Source organism: Symphalangus syndactylus, chromosome 20 (assembly GCF_028878055.3).
Source record: "Symphalangus syndactylus isolate Jambi chromosome 20, NHGRI_mSymSyn1-v2.1_pri, whole genome shotgun sequence".
NCBI lineage: Eukaryota > Metazoa > Chordata > Mammalia > Primates > Hylobatidae > Symphalangus > Symphalangus syndactylus.
Genome location: NC_072442.2, coordinates 11,241,171 through 11,266,274, shown reverse-complemented (window position 1 = coordinate 11,266,274; position 25,104 = coordinate 11,241,171). Strand labels below are relative to the sequence as shown.

Below are 25,104 nucleotides of genomic sequence, written 5' to 3'. Positions count from 1 at the left end.
TCAATAAGTATATATCATTTAAATGCTGAGGATCTCTCTGCTCTAGTATGTGGCAGTAAAGGTTATGTTTTTGTCTGTGTGTGTGTGTGTGTGTGTGTGTGTGTGTGTATTCTGTTGGTTCTTTTTCTCTGGAGAACCCTAATACAGAAGCCTAAGAAAATTTTTTGTGAACTTAAATTCCATGAATCCCCTCAAATATCCATGTGGTTACACTGCAGTTTCTTCTGAGGCTTGAGGCTATCCCTTACCCCAGGTGAGGCATGCATGTGGGTGGTGATTGGATCATGGGGGTGCATTTTCCTTGGGGAGATGCTCTCATGATGATGACTGAGTTATCGTGAGACCTGTTTTTTAAAAAAATGTGTAGCACCCTCCTCCTCTCTCTCTTTCTCCTACTCCAGCCACATGAGGTGTTTGCTTCCCCTTTGCCTTCCACCATAATTATAAGTTTCCTGAGGCCTCCAAAGAAGCAGATGCTCCCATGCTTCCCGTGCAGCCTGTGGAACCGTGATCCAGTTAAACCTATTTTCTTTATAAATTACCCAGTCTCAGGTATTTCTCTATAGCAGTGAGAGAACGGATTGATACAGAGTGCTTACATCAGACATCTTGCACATGTCTCATTGAACCTCAAAACAACTCTGTGAAGCAGGCTCTATTAGTAGTCTCCATTTAATAATGTAGGAAACGGAGGCTTTGAGAAGGCAAGTAAGTCATCCAAGGTCATAATTCTCACTTGCAAGTTTCCCTTGGGTCAGGAAACTGTCATCTCTTAGGGATTTGATCATCTACAGCCAACATTTCCATAATAGAGATACAGAGAAGGCTACTTATTCTCAAGACTTATTGGTCTTTGTGTCAGATATTTCTAAACAGTTTTCTGAGTTCAGTGATTTCTCTTTTGGGAAGGAGCAAATCCTCTAAATAATCAAAGTTGCATAAATGATTACTTTGACAAAATGTATATGCCAGAGAAGCAGAATGGGGAACTGACGCAAACCAACAGAGACAGAGAAAACTCATCATACACGTGCTTCTTTTTTTTTTTTTTGAGACAGAGTCTCGCTCTGTCATCCAGGCTGGAGTTCAGTGGCATGATCTTGGCTCACTGCAAGCTCCGCCTCCCGGGTTCACACCATTCTCCTGCCTCAGCCTTCTGAGTAGCTGGGACTACAGGCCCCTGCCACCACGCCCGGCTAATTTTTTGTATTTCCAGTAGAGACAGGGCTTCACCATATTAGCCAGGATGGTCTCAATCTCCTGAACTTGTGATCCGCCCGCCTCGGCCTCCCAAAGTGACATGTGTTTCTTTTAAGATGTATGCACTTGTAACCTCATGAGCTTGTGTTCTTACATGTATACAGAGAAATAGTTGTGGAGACCCAGGAGGAGATGCTGTACAGTTAGCTATGACCCTGAAGAAGAATTATTGTTAAAGTGAAGGACACTTCCCTCCCAAATTAAAGAAAAACATATACGACCATATGGAAATTAAAAACCAAGAGCTTCAATAAGTATATATCATTTAAATGCTGAGGATCTCTCTGCTCTAGTATGTGGCAGTAAAGGTTATGTTTTTATCTAGATAAACAAAATGTTGCTAAGAAACATCTTGTTTCCAGAACATCTTGTCAGTTGATTCTGAAAGAAAAGTCAGGCAGCTCAGGAAGAGTGGGCAAGAGAACAATAACAATAGGAATTTTATCCATGAAGTAATGTGAATTTTAAAAATACACTTTGCAGAACTTAGGCATCTATATGAATATTGTCCTTCAAGCTGGCTGCTTTGTGTATGCTTGTGAGGATTGGAGGAATAAATTGTAGTTATACAAAATGTTTTGGCTCCTCTTTGGGAACCACATCTAGAGGCAGTTTGTAAAGCACATAATGATGGTGGCCACATTATTTATTCCACGATGTACTACAGAGATAACAGCCTTTGGGAATTATTTAGCCTCCATGAGTCTTCGTTTCCTCGTCTCTAAAATGGGTCTAATACCTAACCTCGGTATGTTGTTGTGATAGTCATGGATAATAAGAATAGCTACCATTTTGAATGTGATATGATTGGATCTGTCTCTCCACCCAAAACTCATGTTCAATTGTAATCCCCAGTGTTGGACGTGAGGCCTGGTGGGAGGTGACTGGATCATGGGTGTGCATTTCCCCCTGGGTGCTGTTCTCATGATAGTAACTGAGTTCTCATGAAATCTGCTTGTTTAAAAGTGGGTAGCACCAGCCGGGCGCGGTGGCTCGCGCTTGTAATCCCAGCACTTTGGGAGGCCGAGGCGGGCAGATCATGAGGTCAGGAGATCGAGACCATGGTGAAACCCTGTCTCTACTAAAAATACAAAAAATTAGCCGGGCGTGGTGGCGGGCGCCTGTAGTCCCAGCTACTCGGAGAGGCTTAGGCAGGAGAATGATGTGAACCCGGGAGGCAGAGCTTGCAGTGAGCCGAGATCGCGCCACTGTACTCCGGCCTGGGCGACAGAGCAAGACTCCGTCTCAAAAAAAAAAAAAAAATTGGGTAGCACCTCCCCACTCTCTTTCTTCCTCCTGCTCCAGCCATGTGAGGTGCTTGCTCCCCCTTTGCCTTCTGCCATGATTGGAAGTTTCCTGAGGCCTCCACAGAAGCAGATGCTGCCATGCTTCCTGTGCAGACTGTGGAACTGTGATCCAGTTAAACCTATTTTCTTTATAAATTACCCAGTCTCCGGTATTTCTCTGTGGCAGTGAGAGAAGAGATTAATACAGAGTGCTTACATCAGATACTTTGTCCATGTCTTATTGAACCTCACAACAAATTTCTGAAGCAGACTACTGCTATTAGTAGCCTCCATTTAACAACGTAGGAAACAGAGGCTTTGAGAAGGCAAGTAAGTTATCCGAGGTCATAATTTAGTAACTGACAGAGCCAAGAGTTGATTCCAGATATCTCTGATTCCTAAGTTCATGTCTTAATGACTGTATCATAATATCTCTCAATATTTAAACTTACCCAAAGAGGTATCTATTATGCTGTATGCACTTAGTAGTTATTCAAGGTTAATACGTATTATACTTTCATCTCCACTCTTTTATATAAGCCCATGGATGCTTGAGTTGATTTGGAATAGTTCTTTTAAATGTAAAAATGACTGGAAGCAACAATCAACCTTCGATAAATTTCTTGGTGATTGCTCTGAAAACAAGATACTTAGGTAATTAAGGCAATCCAAACAGAACACAAGTAAACATAGGCAGGCAAGTCAACTTGCCTTTCCACTGAACTGCCTTTGTAAACAAGGATGGAAAGGTCCTTTTTCTGTTCTGCTCCTCTCATAGGAGTTTGCCGGGTATAACAGAACTCTACTTTCAGTGGGTCAGTCTACCCACTGAAGCATGTAATTGTTTTTTTTATGCATCGGACTGGTCCCTGGCATTATGCATTTGTAACCTTGGTTAGCTCAAAATGACTCCTGTGTCTCACTGAGTAAAGACAAAGAAGATCCTGAAGTTACATCTTTCTGAAACTGAAGGTGCAGCTTCATCTGTGATAGGAGATGGTGGTGTGAGGTCTTTATAGTTTAGAACCTAAATTGATTACATTCTTATTCAAAAGCATTGCAACAATAAATTCTGGGATAGTTGAAGTGACTTGGAAATAAGGAATACTTCCTAGGGGAATTGATACCTCATCACTTAGAAAAGGCATCAGGCTAGAGCAGGGCTCTTGCTCACCTTTCAAGAAGGGCTGATAGTCAAGAGGTAGCTTAGGTATGGCTGTGCCAGTTGTTTATGGCCAGTGGTCTCCTGGTTAGTCAGTACCTGAGTGTGATCAGTTGTTACATGTTTTGCGTATGAGTGGGTATAATGGTGCTTCTGCAGCCAAAGGTAGAATTAAACCCAGATGAGAGTGGATTACTGGCTATGAAGAGATTGTTAAAGTGTAAAATATAAGAACTTTCAAGAGAATAAAAATTTCATCAGACCTGTTATTTTAGTTATATTCTGGTAAAGGAGATATAGCCTCTACTTAGATTGGAAAAACAACTTCCAAAGTTCTCTTATTCTTCCAGCACAGAAAAAAGCTGTTGCTATTTATGGTCAAATTAAAAAGTAAAAAATAAAAAGACCAGTTCAAGAAACAGTGGCACTAACACAGCTAACAACCAGCATAGTAGGAGCCATACCAGGGGAGCAGGGAAGCAACACACACTGTGTGAGACACTAAGAGGGCAGAATAATCATGTCATTTGGATGCATGCAAACAGTGATTTCCGTTTTCTTCAACCAAAAAAAAAAAAAAAAAAAAAATAGACAGTGAGGAGTTATAGTTTTAGGTAATTTGGGGACTTTAGAATATATATTTTGTGGCCGGGCATGGTGGCTAATGCCTCTAATCCCTGCACTTTGGGAGGCTGAGGTGGGCGGATCATGAGGTCAGGAGATTGAGACCATCCTGGCTAACACAGTGAAACCCGTCTCTACTAAAAATACAAAAAATTAGCTAGGCGTGGTGGCGGGTGCCTGTAGTCCCAGCTACTGGAGGCTGAGGCAGGAGAATGGCATGAACCCGGGAGGTGGAGCTTGCAGTGAGCCGAGATCATGCCACTGCACTCCAGCCTGGGTGACAGAGGGAGACTCCATCTCAAAAAAAAAAAAAAAAAAAAAAGAAAAGAATATATATGTTGCACAATAGCTGATAGCTACACATTTTTTTCATTGCAATAACGCTTATTTTTAAAACAATGAAGTTTAACTTGGGGATGTTGTAGTCAGCATACTTGGTTGTCTTACTAGAGTTATTTCCTGGAGTAGCTAAGTAGATATTCAAGCCCAATAAAATTTGATCTCATCAAGTAACCTGGGCCATGGTTACCTTTCACTTAATTGATATGTATTTTACCCAAATCTTGCATTCTAAAGCTATCCCAACTCAATTGAAAAATGAGTTACATGGCTAGGATATTGATATATTAGCCTTCCTCTCAGCATCATTCAGGACATTACTTAATTTCTCTGATGAGTCTATCCTCCCTCTTTTCCAGTTTTTCCCCTTTCAATCCCACTGCTGCCATTTGTGTTTATCTGTTGATTATTGTCCCCTTTTATCACCATTAAGAGAAACTTAAGAGCTCTTTTGGAATAACATTAAGTTATTTATTAGATATGAAGTACCTACTATATATCACAAATTGGGCTACATGTGGTGGAACTGAGAAAATGATCTTTAATAGTAGTGTCTAGCAGAGGCAGTCCAGAGGAATAGAGGGGTGAGGGCTTTGGAGTCAGGGAGACCTGGCCCTGCCAGATAGATTTCATGTTGTTACATTTGTAAAGTTATAAAGAAAAGTGTAAGGTTGTTGTGAGGTTTAGGGAACAGAGCCTAGCACATAGTAGGTAGTCAACAAATGAGACCTTTTAAAATATAATCTAGTGTTTATTGAAAAATTATGAAACATGCATTCTAGTTTAGTTCTTTAGAGATTATTACTGAAATTTTAGCATGTCACCTTATATCCCTGAGGATCAATTGTTTAATCTGTAAAAATATGGTGCAATTAGCCAGTTCCAAGAGTATGTGATTCTAGTGACTCTATGAGCTATTTCGCTCTGGGAAATACAGAATCAATATCAAAGAGGACTTGGCACAAAACTGAGACTATGGACAGAATCTAAAAATGAGACCAACAAATGCTAGTTTCTTCGGTGTTTTTTTGTTTGTTTTTTGTTTGTTTGTTTGTTTTGAGATGGAGTCGTGCACTGTCACTCAGGCTGGAGTGCAGTGGCGCGATCTCAGTTCACTGCAATCTCCACCTCCCGGGTTCAAGTGATTCTCCTGCCTCAGCCTCCTGAGTAACTGGGACTACAGGAGCCAGCCACCACGCCTGGCTTATTTTTTTTATTTATTTATTTATTTATTTATTTATTTATTTATTTATTTATTTATTTTAGCAGAGAGGGGGTTTCACTGTATTAGCCAGGATGGTCTTGATCTCCTGACCTCATGATCTGCCCACCTCAGCCTCCCAAAGTGCTAGGATTACAGGCGTGAGCCACCGCGCCCAGCCTTCTTAGGTGTTTTGAAGTCCAATAATATAAAGCATTCGTACAAATATGCTGTGACTAAAAAGCTGAACCAAGAAGACAACGACAAATAACAGGGTGGTAGACAAGATCAATCTTTTCGTACTTCCCTAACTCTCTGCTTTCTACTTGTAATCTTTTGATTTGGATGTTATGATTTTTAGCAATGATCCTACACAAACTCCATAACAAGGTGTAATCACAGCAAAAGCAAACAAAACCCAAAACAGCCGCAGACAAAAACACTACGGAGAAAAAAAATAAGTTTTCAGGAGGGTCTCATTTCTTACTGATCAACAAGACAAAAAGGCACTGTATTTATTCATTCAACAAATATACATTGCTTAATTATTAGGTGCCATGCACTGTGCCAGGATATTGGGATAAACCAGATAACCATTGCTCCTGATACATGAATCTTGGTCTAGTTTGGGTTAGGGAGGAACCCACAAACAACTACAATTCAATGTAATCAATGCTGCAAAAGAGAAATCAAGCATGACATGAGTACACGAAGAAAAACACATGTCTGGATCAGTAGTTCTCAATCAGGGGTGATTTTGTCCTCCCAGGGATGCCTGACAGTACATGGAGGCGTGTTTGATTGTTACAGCTCGGGGTGGGGGTAGGGATGTTACTTGCATCTAGCCAGTGGAGGTTGCAGGACAGCCTCCTCCACATCAAAGAGTTATTCATTCCTAAATGTTAATAGTGCTGAAGTGAGGAAACCCTGGCCTAGATGTAAGGGGCTGAAGAAGACTTCACAGAGAAAGTGATGTTTAATCTGAGAGTTGAAAGAGAAGTAGGTGTTAACGATCTATCGAATTTAGCAAGAAGGGGGTTATTACTGACCTTCACAGGGTGCAGTTGGAAATGGTTTGAGGAGAGAGTGGGTAGTGAGAACATGGAGAGCCAAAAACAATTCTTTTAAAAAGCTTGCCTGGGAAGGAAACAGACAGTGCAGAAGCTGGAGTGGGATGGGATATGCTAATGCACAATTATGTTTTGTTTGGTTTGGTTTTAAAAATGGGCAGGATTTGAACATGCATAATGCTGATGAGAAAGAACAAGTGGAGGAGGAGATATTAAAAACAAAAGAGGAGCAGAGGAAAGTTAATAGAGTGAGGCCTCCACATACCACATGATTCCATTGATATGAAATGTCCAAAGCAGACAGACCTATAGAGATGGAAAGCAAATTAATGGTACCTAGGGCTGGGGCTGGGGATGAGGCAGTTGAGGTAATGAAGAGTAACTGTTAATAGATACAGTTTTTGGAGGGTGGAGAATGAAAATTTTCTAACATGTATTGTAGTGATGGTTGTACAACTGTGTGAATAGATTAAAAACCATCAAATTGTAGGTTAACAACTTTTAAATAGGTTTGTTTTGTGGTCTATGGATTAATTTTAATAAAGCTGATGTTAAAAATAGAGTGAGAAAATGAGGGTGGAGGGAATATGATTCCTCAGAGAGGGAGAGTGGTGACTTTTATGTAAGAGAAGACAGCTCTAAGTGACAGTAAAGGAAGAGAGCACCTGATGGGTCCAGGTGGAGATGCAGCCTTAAGGTGGCAGAAAGGTGAGAAAGTCTGATGACTTTTTTGTTTGTGAAGTCAATGTATAGAATCGAGATCAAGTGAGGGTGACTGAGGAGGTGGTGGGAAGGAGATTGGAGAAGACTGTATGGTTTAGCTGGTCCCACAAAGAGTAGCAAGCGATGAATAAGGAGTCAAAGATCTTGCCTGGTATTACCTAGAGACTGAATTTGGAGACCATGACTTTATAGTGGCCTTAGTCTAGCAGACCATGTTATTAGTTGGTGCAAAGTTATCTGCGATGTTTGCCACTAAAAGTGCATTCACATTACTTTTCATAGCAAAAATTGCAATTACCTTTGCATCAACCTAATAATATACAAGACTTGTAGACCTAACATTTAAAGAACAGACAGCAGCTATGAAGGACTCAGACTCAAGGTCGCCTCAAGACAGTACCAAATGATAGTGGGACAGGTGCACTGGGGATAATGGCAAGAGTGAGTTTGAAGTGGTAATCCACAAATTTAAACTGTCCAGGGAAAGCAGTTCTAAATTTCATTTGTAGAGTAGGCCAATTTCTTATGGCATGTTGTATATTTGATTATAGTTCAGATTTTTGCCATGCATTACGATGATAAAACATGTTTGCATACTTTATTTTCTCTTACTTATACAATGTCTTAGTGTCCTTGGGCTGCTATAACAAAAAGCCATTAATTATGGGGCTTATCAACAACAATAATTTATTTCTCACAGTTCTGGAGGCTGGGAAGTTTAAGATCAAACTGCTGGCACATGTGATACCTGGTGAGAGCCTGTTTCCTGGTACACAATGGCAACTTCTCTCTGAATCCTCACATGATGGAAGGGGCAAGGCAGATTTCTGGGGCCTGTTTTATAAGGGCACTATTCCCATGTATGAGTGCTCTGACCTCATGACCTAATTATCTGCCAACAGCCACCTCCTGATAATAACAGATTGGTGATTTGATTTCAATATATGAATTGTGGGCGGACACAAACATTCAAACAAGAGTAAGTAATGTCTATTATGTTTTATGTACATCATTATAAGATACAAAAAAAAGCTCTTTTTTTTTATTCCTGTGCCTCTACTCTCCCCCCCACACACGCATGTGCACACACACAGTCTTGTTCACGGTAGACATTTAATAGATGATGTACAACAGTTTTGCTGAATGGAGGTGACTTAAAGAAGCTTAGAACTCAGTATCAAACTGCCTATTTAAGTAGTAGTTATATCTCTTCCAGTGTGTAGATTAGGGCAAGTTATTTTACCACTCTCGACGGTGATTCCTTACTCTTTAAAACAAGATATGTCACCTATCCTGATTTTTGTTTATTCATAGGTGTTTTTTAGAAGGATTGCTATTCAGAAGCAAGGGATACTTTTCCATCATTCTCCCTAGCTGCTGCCTTATCATGTGGTATAGTCTCTCTGCCTCTGGACACAGTATTTGATCTTTGTTCTTCTTCATAATTATGCCAATCATCCGATAAACTAAAGGAGATGTATTGTTTTGAACTAAAAGGGAGTTGCTATGCAACATTAAGATACACATCAAGTGAACAAGTCCCAGCTGAGCACTCGTTAAATCATCAGGCTTTCCCCAAGGTCTTGCTCTCTTTGTGATAATTGTTGCATAGCTGTCATTGGCCCAGGACCAGGCCTCCAGCATGTAGCCAAGAAAAGGAAATCAGAAGCTGGTGCTTTGCTAGTGTGATGATATAGTAAGCTATACACTCAGATTTAGACTTTTCTGACCTGTTTATGTGTAGGCATGGAAAACACTCATTCAGCATGGACCAGGTTCTTCACTGGTGAATCCAGGCATGTAATAACATTGCTCTTTCATTAAAGGGAAAGCAAGGTAAGGGAGATGTATTCAGCTATGGGCGGGACTTTGAAAGCAAAGCAAGGAAGGAGTTAGCTTCAGCCATGTGGATACTGGTTGGCATTCCAAGCAGGCAGGCTTGGCCTCTGATAGAGAGCCAAGGAGACATGTAGCAACCAAAGACAGCAGATTGAACAAGAATAATATGTCACCATTGATTGTCTTTTATGGATGTTACTTTTCACTGAAAGCCATTTACCTGGTTATAACAGCCCAGTTTGGGGGCAATAGGGTAGATGTGTCCTTCTAGGCACTTAAAATGATGATGTGTGTGTGCACTAGGAAGTTGAGACAGTCTTCACGGAATAAAGTATGTGAAAGCACTTTATAAAAGGCAAAACATTATAAACTTGTGATGGACTATTTCTTTTAATTGAATTGAATCCTCCATACATCCACTTCACTTTCTTTATGCCATCCTCCTATCCCTATGCTTAGCTACTTTCTACAGTGTTAATTAATAACAGCTAGAGGCATAATCCCTTCCTGGGGTGAAAGATATATATATATATATATATATATATATATATATATATATATATATATATATATATATTCTCATTTAAGTATTATTTAAGTGTAATTACTATTCTTTTAAAATATGAAAGTAAGGTATGCTTATTATAAAAATTGGAAAATGCATAAAATAATGAAGAAAATTATATTATCTATAATCTCTCTGCATCAAGATAATCATTTATGTGTCATTGCTTTCAGCTCTTTTACTGTACACACTAGGATATAAAACATATATATTTCATACATTGTGATCATCCTGCATATTATTTTTGAATATTCCTTTTCCATTTAAGTTTATATGAAGGGTTTTATCTTGTGATTAAATGGGCTTCAAAAATACTTTAATGGATTCACAAGAGTTCATTATGTGAACATAATTTAAAAACTAACTTCTGAAAACAACATTTTATTGTTCCAATTTTCATCATTATTTTTAAAATCTAATTAATATTTTTTTTTTTTCTTTTTTTTTTTATTATACTTTAGGGTTTTAGGGTACATGTGCACAATGTGCAGGTTTGTTACATATGTATCCATGTGCCATGTTGATTTCCTGCACCCATTAACTTGTCATTTAGCATTAGGTGTATCTCCTAATGCTGTCCCTCCCCCCTCCCCCCACCCCACAACAGTCCCCGGAGCGTGATGTTCCCCTTCCTGTGTCCATGAGTTCTCATTGTTCAATTCCCACCTATGAGTGAGAACATGCGGTGTTTGGTTTTTTGTCCTTGCGATAGTTTACTGAGAATGATGTTTTCCAGTTTCATCCATGTCCCTACAAAGGACACGAACTCATCATTTTTTATGGCTGCATAGTATTCCATGGTGTATATGTGCCACATTTTCTTAATCCAGTCTATCGTTGTTGGACATTTGGGTTGGTTCCAACTCTTTGCTATTGTGAATAGTGCCGCAATAAACATACGTGTGCATGTGTCTTTATAGCAGCATGATTTATAGTCCTTTGGGTATATACCCAGTAATAGAACTAGAAATAATTAATATATTTTTATCATAAAGGTTTTGGTTTATTTTGTTTTGTTTTCTTAAATTTCTACTTTTATTTTTTAGGATCAGGCCTCAAAATAATATTATAAATTAACAGGTTGTACATATGTCTATATATTTAGTAGAACCCTCTTGAAGGTACAAATGACTTAATAGGGAGTATAAAACTTTATACATTTTGTCAAGAGCAGCAGTAAGGACAATGTGTGGTAATGACCATCTCCCATACTGTTCAAGTCACATGCTACCCACCAAAGAAAGCATATTCTGCATGTTTAGAATAATCCAAGTATAACGGGCTTAATTGAAAATTTTGTTCTTTAACAACTCTGTATTTCCTTGGTATAGCTTGAAGTCTTCTCAATCAATGAATTCACTTTGGATAAATTATTATAGGAAACTGGCTTATATATCAACACACATATTGCACTGTCCTCTTCCTAAGACATTCAGTCTTTCTACTACTGGCATCATATGGACTTGTATTATTTACTGTTCGTAGGTTTCCCTATATACTTTCAGACTTATGGCTCCTAAAGGTGATAGAATGTGTTACTTGTTTATTATGATAGCCTCTGGCTGGATTTAGAAGCTACATATCAACAGAGTAAATACTATTTTAAAATATCTCCATATTGTATCTGTATTTTGATATTATGTTGATGATTTTCAATTGTTCAAGGTTAAAGAGGTTAAGTACCCCATGTACTCCTGAATCACCCATATCTCCCACATATACATTGTTTGATAAAGCCTAAAACTAAATACATAAAGATGTGGGAAAATGAGAATACTGGCATTCTTGGCCTGTTATTTAAGATGACTCTATCAAGGTAACTCTAATTTTTGACATTTTTCCTTCCCCTAGGCTGGTTCTGCTGCTGAACTCAGCAGGCTAATCATGCTTTACCTATCCATGCAGAGGTAAAATGTCATTAAAATGATTGATAGGGTATACGTACCTCAAACATGACAGTAGTCATGGCTTCCCCATGTGACATGTTGCTCCTGAAATAATTTTGAGATTGTTTCTCTATTGTCACAATAGAACCCTGACTTATATTTCACTTAGCTTCTTACAGGGACCTTGAACAATTATTTTAGTCAGTTACAATGCCTTTTCCCTGATGGGCCATTGGATTGATGCAGGAGGATGTAATTATGTGAAATTGAGACAGCAAAGGCCCCAAATGAATCAGCAGCTTATTCTACTTTTATGGGTACAGGGCAGCTTCTTTTGTGTTTTCCTGGCCATTTGAATTCTGCTGTTTGCTGTTCTCTCCAACTTTGATTTTTGATCTGGAGTGTATATGCTTGCTCTGCTTTTTTAACTCAATGCCTGCTGGTCCTTGCCTTGTCTCAGTCTTCAGAATATGGATGTGAAGACTGGATCACAAAGACAGGTCATGCTGAGACTGGGGAGGCATATCTGATCTCCGGGTTTGAGTCCCAGTTAGTAACAGAAGGACTTTAGAGCAGCACTAAAATCTCATTCATGGCATGAAACAAAGTCAGAGTTGAGCCATAGTCAGACATTAAATCAAAGTGTCAGATATGACAAATCTGAGCAAGGCTGTGCATGAGAGGATGAGTGTTCTTGAGCAAAAGGGAAGTCTAAATCCGTAGGGTTAGCAAAGAAGTAAATACGCTGAAATGAGGGAGAGCCCAGGGGCAGGTTTAAACCATTATTCTTGGACTGTACCTTGCTGTGGTACAATAACTGGTAAATGTTGACTTCCCTTGCTCTGCTAAAGTTCCTAGTTGGTCTTTAAGACACACCGTTTTGAAACCTGTGCCTGTCAATCCTAAGCCTAGTAGTTCTACTAAGATTCGATAGCAGAATCAAACCAGCCACATGGTTTCGGTAGAAGACAGACGGCTGTGGTGAAAATGAAAACAGGCTGTTTCAAGTTAAAGGCTTTTCCTGGGCTGCCTGCTGCAGATGCTGTGGGTCTGCTGTTATATGTGGTTCAGTCATTGTCCATTTGTATATTCAGTCTCTCAACATACACATGTTCTAAATTCTTGTCAGGCAATTGTGGTGGATTCATATCTTATATGAATTAATTTCAGTTAAACTACTTCAATGCTGGGGGCAATACCTCACTTCAAAGGAGTTTATAATCTAGTTGGAAGAATAAATAAGCATTACACAGTGAATTCCACAAACAAAATGCTCTAGGAATTCAAGTATGGGTTATCATACCTAGTTTTGTTGTGTGGATAAGTTAAAAAGGGCTTCACAGGCAGATAGCATTTGAAATGAGCCTTTAAGAATATGAAAACAGCTCTTTAAAATGGGGTGGGGAAAGAATTGGGGAGATGGCCTGAAAGAAAACAGTGGAGTAGGGAAGTAGGAACCCAAAGACAAATTTACTGACTCCACTAGGTTGTATTGATCTGAGCAACTCTGTTTTGAATTATGTTATTGATTTTTTTTTGTAAGGCTTCTTAGCATTATGTTTTTATTTATTTATTTATTTATTATTTTTATTATACTTTAAGTTTTATGGTACATGTGCACAACATGCAGGTTAGTTACATATGTATACATGTGCCATGTTGGTGTGCTGCACCCATTAACTCTCATTTAATATTAGGTATATCTCCTAATGCTGTCCCTCCCCCCTCACCCCACCCCACAACAGGCCCCAGTGTGTGTGATGTTCCCCTTCCTGTGTCCATGAGTTCTCATTGTTCAATTCCCACCTATGAGTGAGAACATGTGGTGTTTGATTTTTTGTCCTTGCGATAGTTTGCTGAGTATGATGGTTTCCAGCTTCAGCCATGTCCCTACAAAGGACATGAACTCATCATGTTTTATGGCTGCATAGTATTCCATGGTGTATATGTGCCACATTTTCTTAATCCAGTCTATCACCGTTGGACATTTGGGTTGGTTCCAAGTCTTTGCTATTGTGAATAGTGCCGCAATAAACATATGTGTGCATGTGTCTTTATAGCAGCATGATTTATAATCCTTTGAGTATATACCCAGTAATGGGATGGCTGGGAACTCCTACCCTGCAAGTTTTCTTATTCTGGATCCCATTCCCTCTGTATGTTGTTCTGTTCTGATCCCAACCATTACCTGTCACTTTTTGTATGCAAGTGTGCTAAATGGTAAAATTCCAATTATCTAATACTGCTTAGAGATAGTCTCAACAAACTTTCCAGGAAGAACCTGAAGATTTTCAAAGTATTCCACTAATGTGAGAGTCTGGAACTATAAAAGTCCAGATAGTGAACATTTTTGGCTTTACAGGTTATATAGTCTCTGTTGCAACTACTTAACTTTGCCACTGTAGTGCAAAAGCTGTAAAGAATGGGTGCAAACAGAGTTGGCCTCATAGTGGGCTGACTTTGGCTCACAGCTTGGATTGTTTGCTGACCCATCTGTTAGTGGATGGGTATTTCCGAAGAGAGATTGGCTTTGTTAAAGCAGATATGGGAATTGAGATAATGCCACAGCACTGGAGACATTTGGGAAAGATTCCAAATAATATGTACCACTTGTCTTCATGGAACCTTGTCTCTGTACTTTTTTTTTTTTTTTTTTAACAAAATACATAGTTTCTTATTCAGAGAAAAAGGGTTAGAATATTTTTTCTCTTGTGAGACATAAATTTAACTTAGTTATAATACATTTAACAAATGTTTACTGGGCCTCTACTGCTATCGTGGATACCAAGAAGAGTAAGTCTTGACTCTTTATACATTTATATCTTTAAAGATCTTATAGATTAACAGTAGAATAAGGTAAGCACTAAGAGAGAAGCACACATACAATTTATGAATATTTATGGTAAGAAGAGATTACGCAAATGGACCACACCATTCTTTTCCTTCATGAGCACTTGAGATGCAATTCAAAGTCTAGATAAAATTAATGAGTGAAAACATGAAGTATTAAACATTTAGACAAGAAAGTTAAGACATCTGGGGAAATAGTGTATAGTCTGCTTTAAATTTTACTCAGATCTCTAAATCTATCATGTCCCAACTTTCCTCTTGACTTTTCCCTGGACTTAAGTTCCCCTCATTAACCAATATACCTAATATTGCTTAGGTATATTTGTTCCAAACTTTCCCAGAAATGATCCAAAGAAAACCACCATCTCATCGTTTGCTCAACTTAGAAACTAGTATGTCTCCTTTTCTCCACTCATCAATTTATTTTGCTTGCATTCAAAATTTTGCTTACATCAAAATATAAGATGGGTTTTTAATTCTTCTACCTTTCTGCATCTGTGCTTCCACCAGTTAGTCCCAATCACATGCCTGGACTCCTGGACTAGTCTCCTAATGATTCTTACCACTTCCATTCTTGCTCTGTTCTAATTTCTTCCTCACATAATTGTCAGAATAATATTTTTTAAAATCATAAAATAGATGGTTTTAATGCCCTACTTGAGACCCTTTAGGAGCTACCAATTATGTTCACGCAAACAACCAGACCTTCAGTTCTGCAAATCTTCAGCAGTCTTCCCTGCCCTCAAATGTATTCTTTCCTTCCTTTGGAACACTTTCATTCTCACTGTTTGCATGATCCATTCCTTGGCTTCTTTCAGATCTTATGTTAATTTTTAACCCTTTAGGGACTCCTTCTCTGATCGTCCTATCATAGAAGGTTGCTTGTTCATGGATTTCATGACAACATGCATTGCCTAACTCTTCTATTAGCCTGAATCTCTGAAGGCAGAAATAGGTTGTTTGGTTCACTGCAGATATACAGCACCTAGTAGTACAGTGTCTGCCAGTATAGGTATTTATTCAAACAGTTATTTGATAGTTATTTCTTGAGAATAGTCCGGATATTTACAAATGCAATTTGGGAGCGTGAGGTATTGAGGAGTGATTGACGCAAATTTGGCCATCACTTGCATACAGGTGATGGATGGTTGAGATTATGAAAATGGATGAGATTTTCAAAGAAGATAAGAAATGTTGAGAAATAGTTTAGAATGCTTTGGGTAACTTAAGAGTAAGTTATCTAACCACTTTGTCTCTCTGGTTTTTTTTTGTCCCTAACATATGTATATTATGGCCTCTATGTATGTATAGTATCATGTCTCTAATATATAAATAATATTAGTACCTTAGGTGACTAAGGCACCTTCATAGGAGCTGGCACGTTAAGTACTCTCACAGGACCTGACATATAGTAGGGTCTCAATAAACATCATTTTCTTGTCCTTTCTCATTCTAAACTACTACACTCCCATGAAACATAAAATAAACAAATATAAGATCTCATGTATCTTATTTAAAAATAACAAAATCTCCTTCAACAAATATTCAACAAGCACTAATTTATCATCTTTTATGAATATCAGGTTTGATGCCAACTGCAGAGAGTATTTTTGAAAAGGAGTTTATGGTTTGGAGGAGCATATAGACTTTGGAGAGAAATAAAATGGGGGATTAAAATGTAGTAAGCATAGAGATAAGGGTGCAAAATGAACACACAGAAAAGTGGTTTGCTCTTTTTAAGAACTTGGATATTTCACTGGGATTCAGCGTGGTCTTGGCAAGTTCTTGAATCTCTCCTTAGGCATTTACTGGGATGCCACATGGCACAATTTACTTAACTCCTCTGAACATCATTCCTCACCTGTAGACTAGAGATAAGAATCACATCTTTCAAGGTTGTTGTTAGGTGTCACCTAGATTAAGGTAAGTGACTTGATATATTCTAAAATGCTTTAAGTGGGGATCTACCATGGTGAGTCAAAGGGAATCTGAAATAAAGCAACTGCAGTTTGTAAAGGACGTACCAAATAGTGTCAGTTGAACAGGAATTACAGAACTCTCCTCACCTACCCATATTACCTAAGGTTCCCACCATCATGAGAATACTTAGTTGTAAATAAAATCATAGTTTTCATGAACTGAAACTATTAATTACATAGAATCTTTAGGCATGCTACTCTTTAGAGGATAAAGAAAGTGATAAGAAAGCAAACTGATAATAGAGAACCAGTAAGAAAAATAACTCCAGGCTATGTGTTGGAGATAGTAGACATTTCAGATCGATCTTTCCTATCTTTTTTACTTACTTTCTCTGCTACACACGGAGAGCATATTTAGAATGATGAACCGTAGGCAACATAAAAGCATCATCAAAGAACATTTCTTTCATGTTCATAATACATACTCTATAGCAAAGGCTGGAAAATGGGTGGCTATATTTAGCACAGACTTCTGAACAACACAGTCTAGAAAAATACTATACTAATCAATTTTTAGCTAAAAACTTTAATTTATCATCCACTCAATATTAAAGGTAAAAGTTTGTAACAGAGATTAATTTTAAACAGCTTGGAAAAGAAAAAGAATCTGCATCACTTGATTCCAAATTAGACCTCTTGTGGTTTTAATGCAAGCAGGTTTTAAAAACATATTCATTTTAATATTAACAAAATATTATCATTTACATAAATTACTATTTAAGTATAATTTCTGGGTAAAATTGTTACAGTGAATATCTTTGACAAATGAATGATACAGCAATCCTGAAGCAATAGGTAACTTTCTTTTGAAAATCTGACTAATGTCACTGGAATTTCTTGGCTATCTCTTGTATTTTCACATGTCAATTACATAATAATGTTCACTGAATATTTTTTCTTCTCATTTCATGCTTCCTACCTTTTTAAAAATATATATAATAATGCTCTTTACCATTACCAAGTGTAGTTTGAAAGTTTTTGTGAAAGATATCTATTTAGGGCAAAAGGAACCCTAAATTTGACAATTTTCTAATTGAATTAATATTAAGTGAATTTGTATTTTGTGGAAAGATGGCAGCAAAATTCAGCCAGTTATTCCAGCAGGTGGCGCCCTAGCACTGCCTGCTGATTTACGACTTTGTGTTTAAAGGATTGTCAGCATAAGCAATGAAAATTCAAATGTAGAATTTTAAATGTGGATGAGTTCTCCTGCCTTTCAGATTCTAATGAACTTCAGCCCAATGCCAGTTTGCCACATGGTTTCACTGTTGCTACAGTCTCTTCATTTAAGAAGCAAATGACACAAAGAAATTTGCTAACAAATTCAACAAAATTGTAACTAAATAGCTACCTTTGTGATTGTTTAACAGGACTTAATTGACGATATATGTTGCCAAAATAGGGATAATAAATGGCCTGGGAATTGTATACCTCCTAGTTGTTTATTCCTGGAGCAAAAGATTCTCTCAGCAGTGTACATTGTTATGAATCATTAAAAAGAAAAGAGAAGTGATGGAACCAAGATTAGAGACTGCATGTTTCCACTGATGAATGCTTTTTTGTCTCTGCCCTAATCCCTCAATAAAGAAATTTATAGCTAATATACTGCATTTGTACTTTGATAATTTCCTCATTATTTCATTAGAGACAATGTTGCAGAGTAGAAAGAGTCAGAAGGGCAAAGATAAGAATTTCATTTCAGGTCTAGTAATTATTAACTATATAACCTGGGGCAACCTACTGAACTTGGTTTTTTATTTGCAAGTGGAGTTCTCTAGATGGCAAATATCCATCTAGAGAATTGTTGGAAAAATTAGAGACAAGTTCTGTAAAATTCTTGGAATACATTAGATTCTCAACACATTATACTTATTATTTTCATAAGCAATCATATTTAATCCTTACCACAATCCCATTTTTTCTGCAATGTATTGTTATTTCAACTAGCTTTGAAATGCACAGAGCCAAACATTAATTCCATTTACTGATGACAAAAAAAAAAAAAAAAACACAAGGTTTAAAAGAGTCTGTTCTAATAACACAACTAGTTTTTCTATGGTCCATTATTATGTTACTGTCAAGCAGAAATCAGCAAATCTGGAGATAAATACTGGGTTGACTACTGTGTTTTCAATCTAAGAAATTGTTTCTTTTTTCATCTCAATGTTGCAAGCAATCACAGGGATATTTAAGAAAATAAATTTTAGCTTTGGGAGGACAAAGGAATTAACACAAACAATTGCTCAGATTGACAAGTTTTTAGAACTATCATTTTTAAAATTTGCTACCATTTTATTGAAGGCAGCAACAGTCATTGTTGAGACAATTCAGGCATGAACTACATAGGAAAGTTCAGCCTCAACATTATAATGGTTTAGGTAGAAGTTTTTATGTTCTGAATTTTCCCTTAAATAGTAACTTTTTGATAAATAAATATAACCAGATGTAAGTCAGTAACTACTTTTTAAAAATTTTTATATTCATGTGTATGAAGAGAGTTTTCTTAATCACCTTTCTGGCAACTAAAGTATTTTAATTTCTCTTTTTTCCTCTTTAACTTTTTCACTTTAGAAAATCATTTTTTAACTAAAAAGTTTAAAATTAGAAAATGTGGCTGCACACGGTGGCTCCCGCCTGCAATGCCAGCACTTTGGGAGGCCGTGTCTTTTTTCTCGTTGGTTTCAAAGAACATCTTTATTTCTGCCTTCATTTCGTTATGTTCCCAGTAGTCATTCAGGAGCAGGTTGTTCAGTTTCCATGTAGTTGAGCGGTTTTGAGTGAGTTTCTTAATCCTGAGTTCTAGTTTGATTGCACTGTGGTCTGAGAGACAGTTTGTTATAATTTCTGTTCTTTTACATTTGCTGAGGAGAGCTTTACTTCCAACTATGTGGTCAGTTTTGGAATAAGTGCGGTGTGGTGCTGAGAAGAATGTATATTTTGTTGATTTGGGGTGGAAAGTTCTGTAGATGTCTATTAGGTCTGCTTGGTGCAGAGCTGAGTTCAATTCCTGGATATCCTTGTTAACTTTCTGTCTCGTTGACCTGTCTAATATTGACAGTGAGGTGTTAAAGTCTCCCATTATTATTGTGTGAGAGTCTAAGTCTCTTTGTAGGTCTCCGAAGACTTGCTTTATGAATCTGGGTGCTCCTGTATTGGGTGCATATATATTTAGGATAGTTAGCTCTTCTTGTTGAATTGATCCCTTTACCATTATGTAATGGCCTTCTTTGTCTCTTTTGATCTTGGTAGGTTCAAAGTCTGTTTTATCAGAGACTAGGATTGCAACCCCTGCCTCTTTTTTGTTTTCCATTTGCTTGGTAGATCTTCCTCCATCCCTTTATTTTGAGTCTATGTGTGTCTCTGCATGTGAGATGGGTCTCCTGAGTACAGCACACTGATGGGTCTTGACTCTTTATCCAATTTGCCAGTCTGTGTCTTTTAATTGGAGCATTTAGGCCATTTACATTTATGGTTAATATTGTTATGTGTGAATTTGATCCTGTCATTATGATGTTAGCTGGTTATTTTGCTCGTTAGTTGATGCAGTTTCTTCCTAGCCTCAATGGTCTTTACACTTTGGCATGTTTTTGCAGTGTCTGGTACCGGTTGTTCCTTTCCATGTTTAGTGCTTCCTTCAGGAGCTCTTTTAGGGCAGGCCTGGTGGTGACAAAATCTCTCAGCATTTGCTTGTCTATAAAGTATTTTATTTCTCCTTCACTTATGAAGGTTAGTTTGGCTGGATATGAAAATCTGGGTTGAAAATTATTTTCTTTAAGAATGTTGAATATTGGCCCCCACTCTCTTCTGGCTTGTAGAGTTTCTGCCAAGAGATCAGCTGTTAGTCCGATGGGCTTCCCTTTGTGGGTAACCTGACTTTTCTCTCTGGCTGCCCTTGACATTTTTTCCTTTATTTTAACTTTGGTGAGTCTGACAATTATGTGTCTTGGAGTTGCTCTTCTTGAGGAGTATCTTTGTGGTGTTCTCTGTATTTTCTGAATTTGAATGTTGGCCTGCCTTGCTAGATTGGGGAAGTTCTCCTGTATAATATCCTGTAGAGTGTTTTCCAACTTGGTTCCATTCTCCCCATCAATTTCAGGTACACCAATCAGACATAGATTTGGTCTTTTTACATAGTCCCATATTTCTTGGAGGCTTTGTTCATTTCTTTTTATTCTTTTTTCTCTGAACTTCTCTTCTCACTTAATTTCATTCATTTCATCTTCCATCACTGATACCCTTTCTTCCAGTTGATCCAGTTGGGCTACTGAGGCTTGTGCATTTGTCACGTAGTTCTCGTGCCTTGGTTTTCAGCTCCATCAGGTCCTTTAAGGACTTCTCTGCATTGGCTATTCTAGTTAGCCATTCATCTAATTTTTTTTCAAGTTTAGCTTTCAAATATATAAAAATAGCTGTAACTTCTTTGCAAATTGTTCCAGGAGAAATATTTTCATTTAACTATTCTTTACATTTGTCATAACAAATATTTGTTAAATAGGAAAAAGATATTGTTTTTAAAAAGACATTTTTGTCAAATCAATGTGCATAAAAACAAAAAGTTAAAATAAATGTCATGGTCAATGATTGCCTGAGGCTGGCCCGTGAGTGGTAAAAGAATGGACCAAGAGAGGAAGAGTTTAGAAAGGCAGATTCATTAGAGAAAAGGGAGAGATATGTTGCAAGGGAGCAGCGAGTAATACAACAGATGAAAAGCTGTCTGCAAAGAGGCAGGAGTGGAGGGAAGTTTTATAAGATTGTGCTGCTTGGTCTGATTGCTTGCGAACAGGATGCTTGGGTGCAGGTGGGCCATGAGCTAAGTGATTGTTACAGGATGTTTGGGTGCAAGTGAGCTATTTTTGGTGGACCCCGGTTCTCAGAACATTTGCTCCCCTTTACCCCTGTTTCTTTTCCTACCAGCTAAGCCCATTTTTAAATTTTCTTCATAGAGCTCCACAATAAATTTTCCAAAGTCTGCCACAGTAAAACTGTCAAAAGACATAGAGCAAAGACCAAGGCAATTATCTTCGTGGAAAGATCAGAGAAGACTTCACTAAGAAGGTGACATTTACCAAAGTCGATGAACTAGGACAAAAGCAGCAGTGAGAGGGGTGAAACAAATTCATATTAAGATTCTAAGGCACAATTGACAGAATTTTGTGATTGACTAAAGAAAGGTGAATACAAAAAAAAAGAGAGAGAGATGTGAGTGTTGGATGACACCAAGGTCACTATGGTATTCAGGAGCTTGGACAGAAAATTTTGGTTAATTATGCTGTGAAGAGGAAAATCATTCACACAGTTCAAATACCAAAATTTTAAAGGGGACAATTAAATAATCTTCCTGTCTCCAAGCTCCTTAGATCTCATTTCCATAGGCCAAGGAAGATTTTATATTTGTTTCAAAGAAAATTTTATCGAGTTAATTGACATATAATAAACTGCACAGTTTGACAAGTTTTGATATATGCATACACCTATAAGACTACACTGCTATTAAGGTAACACATATGTAAATTACCCCCAAAAGTTTCCTTGAGCAGCTTTGTGTTTCCTCCCTGCTACCCCTTCCTGCATCCTCCTGTACTTAGCCAATCCCTGATCTGCTTTCTGTAACAATAGATTAACATTTATTTTAAATACTTTTATATGAATAAAATTATATACAAACTCTTCTTTTACATCTGGCTTATTTCACTTAAAATAATTTTAAGATTCATTCATATTGTTGTGTGCATTAATACTTTCTATTGTTCTATTGCTGAGTAATATCGCATTATATGAATATACCACAATTTCTTTACCCAATTACTTGTTGATAGGCATATGGATTGTTTATAAGTTTGGACATTAAAAATATAGATGACATAAACATCCCTGTATGCATTTTTAAATAAATGTTTGCTTTAATTTCTCATGAGTAAACACCTAAGAGTAGAATGGCTGGATTTGATAGGTGTATCTATAATTTTTTAAAAGTGTTACATTTTTTCAAAGTGGTTGTACCATGTTACAACTCCATGGGCAGTGGGTGCAGTTTCAATTGCTTCATATCTTTGCTAACAAGGGATATGGTCAATTTTTTTTAATTGTAGACATTTTAATAGATGTTTAGTGGTAGCTCATGGTGGTTTGAGTTTTAATTTTTCTGATGAATAATGTCATTGTGCAACTTTTCATATACTTTTTTGCCGACAGCAAATCTTTGTTAAAGTTGCTATTCATGTCTTGTGACCAGTTCTCTCTTGAGTTTTGCACATTTATTGAGTTTTGAGTTTTCTTTCCTCTTTCAAAGATATCCTTGATACAAAGCCTTTCTCAGATATGGAATTTTAAATATTTTCTTGAAGTCTGTGACTTATCTTTTAATTCTCTTAAGTGTCTTTAGAAGAGCAGATGTTCTCAATTTTAATAACGTACAATTTATTTCTAAATAAATCTATTGCTAAAAAGCAATAGTTCTTGCTTTTTATGTCATAGCTAAGAAATTACCGCCTAAGAACAATTTTGTCCTATGTTTTCTTTTAGAAATTTGATAGTTTTTGTTCTTGAATTTAGGCATATTGTACACTTTAAGTAAATTTTTTTAAATCATACAAGGTATGAATTGAAATTCACTTGTTTTGGAATATGGATTTATCATAGTTACAGTAGTAATTATAGAAAAGACTGTTCCTTCTCTGTTGGCTTTCCCTTTGCACTGCCCAGGTGGGAGCGCAGAGGTGAGATCTCAGCTCACTACAACATTTGACACCTGGGTTCAAGCGATTCTTTTGCCTCAGCCTCCCAAGTAACTGGCGTTACAGGTGCCTGCTATGACGCCCGGCTAATTTTTGTATTTTTAGTAGAGATGGGGTTTCACTATGTTGGCCGGGCTGGTCTCAAACTACTGACCTCAAGTGATCTGCCCGCCTCGGCTTCCCAAAGTGCTGGGATTACAGGTGTGAGCCACTGTACCTGGCTCTTTTGCACCTTTGCTGAAAAACAGTTTATCATATATGTGTGGAATCATTTCCAGACTCCACATTCTGTTTTTTTGAACTCTATTATCTCTTTTGATGTCAACACTGCATTGTTTTATCTATTTAAACTTTAAAATAACTCCTGAAGTCAGGTAATATAAGTCTTTCAGCTTCTTCTATGTCAAATTTGTTTTGGCTGTTCTAGGTCCTTTGCATTTCTACATGCCTTTTAGAATTGGCCTTTCAATTTTTAACAACAACAACAAAAAAAGCCTGCTGGACTTTTAATTGGGAAGGCATGGATCAATGTGAGAAAAATCTTAAAAACACTGAATTTTCCAAAAGTTGAACGATTATCTCGCTCTGCTCTCTGCTTATTCATGTCTCTTTTAATTTCTCTCAGTGAATTTTGTTGTTGTTTTCAGTGTGCAGGTCTTGCATATCTTTTGTGAGATTTGTGCAAGGTAATCAATATTTCTGATATTTTAATATTGTACTCACCACTTTTAGTTATTATTAGTGGAAAGTTGGTATGTATTATCTCGCCCTCTATCACCAGAAGAGTCCTACAATTACTTGTTTTTCTTCATCCTGCTTAAGCTCTCAGCAATGTTTTACTTAGCTGAGCATTTTTTTAATTCTTTGAACAATCTCTTCTCTTGATCTCTGCAGCATCATACTCTCTTGGCTTTATTCACTTATTCCTCCATCTGAAACTGCTTTGTTTAACCTCAAAATATAGAAGTATCATAGGCTTTAGTACTGTGTCCTTCATTTTTCTGTTTCCATACTTTCTCATTAAGTTTTCTTAATGGCATTAGAGATCATCAATTTGCCAACATCTCCAAAATATGCCCCTAAATTTGACCATTCCAATGGTCAAATCATTTGTGCTGAGTAAATTGCATGATTGGTCATCATTTGTGCTGAGTACATTAATGTTGAGTGATCTACTTAAAATGTACATTTGAATATCCAGTTGGTATCTTAAACTTAATATTTCCCTCTGTAAACTTCTTTCATTTCAGTAAATTCTACTACAATATACCCTGTTCTTCAATTCCTATAACCATGGGTTACTCTTAACTCTTCTCTATACCCCCATATTTAACTCCTCTTTCACTCTGTTTGATTCACCCCCAGATTCTGTTCTAAATTCATCCATTTTTCATGTTTTCTATGGACACCTTTCTAATCTAAGCCACAGTTGTTTTTCACCAGGATTACTCAATAAATTTCTCTAATTCAACCCTTGGTCTCTTACATTCCTTTCTCTGGATGGTAACTAGAATAATCTTTTAAAAATGCAAAAGAAATCCCATCTAATCATATTACTTCCCTATTCAAAATGCTCCAAAATCTTC

General features: G+C 37.3%; 1 long non-coding RNA gene across 1 annotated transcript in view; it reads left to right on the top strand.

Moving 5' to 3' along the window:
• The first annotated feature begins 11,928 nt into the window (after positions 1 to 11,928).
• LOC134735380 (uncharacterized) overlaps positions 11,929 to 25,104 on the top strand; it is a 76,162-nt gene continuing 62,986 nt past the window's right edge. The window contains exon 1 of the long non-coding RNA XR_010118421.1: positions 11,929 to 11,976. This is a non-coding gene — a long non-coding RNA (uncharacterized lncRNA). The remainder of the gene's footprint in view (positions 11,977 to 25,104) is intronic.